Source organism: Gavialis gangeticus, unplaced genomic scaffold (genome assembly GCF_001723915.1).
Source record: "Gavialis gangeticus isolate Ggan-Ray unplaced genomic scaffold, GavGan_comp1, whole genome shotgun sequence".
NCBI lineage: Eukaryota > Metazoa > Chordata > Crocodylia > Gavialidae > Gavialis > Gavialis gangeticus.
The window spans coordinates 63,978,597-63,979,160 of NW_017729032.1; the positions used below are offsets into that span (position 1 = coordinate 63,978,597).

Below are 564 nucleotides of genomic sequence, written 5' to 3' on the forward strand. Positions count from 1 at the left end.
CTCTCCCCAGTTCTGCCTCCTCCCTCCCCACCCCTCAACTCTCTCCAGGCTCTGTCACTTCCCCTCCACCCCCTCCCCTAACCCCACCTTACTGTCAGACCCCCAGAGCATGGAAGCTCAGCCCTTGACTGGCCATGCAGCAATATTAGCGGTGATGATTGGCTGGGCAGGCAATGCAGCAGTGTCAATGCTGCTGATTGGCTGAGCAGGGGAAGGAGTTTCCATGTGCTTTTTGCCCGAGAGAGACCCCAGCCTGAGCCAGTTAAGCGACACTGGACAGTAAGGGAGAAGAAAGGGGTAGGAACAGGGGCAGAGGCTGCATAAGGGAAGTGGAGTAGTGGGCAGGAGGCTGCTGTGGGTCTGACCCTGGCTCCAACCAGGGCTCCAGGGTCTGAGCCACAGCAGCTGCCTGCTTCCCACTCCACTTCATATGCAAATATAAGACATGGACTCCCCCCCACCTCCCCCGTGCTGACTGGGGAGGGGGGGAAAACCTCATCTTATATTTGATTAAATACAATAATAGTTTTGCGGTCAACTTTTTTTTTTTTTTTTTTTTTTTTT

At 53.9% G+C, this 564-nt stretch overlaps 1 protein-coding gene across 1 annotated transcript in view; it reads right to left on the reverse strand.

The window, feature by feature from the left end:
* The window catches only part of LOC109302245 (histone-lysine N-methyltransferase SETDB2-like), a 94,215-nt gene that overhangs the window by 76,775 nt on the left and 16,876 nt on the right, over window positions 1-564 (reverse strand). The window lies entirely within an intron of this gene.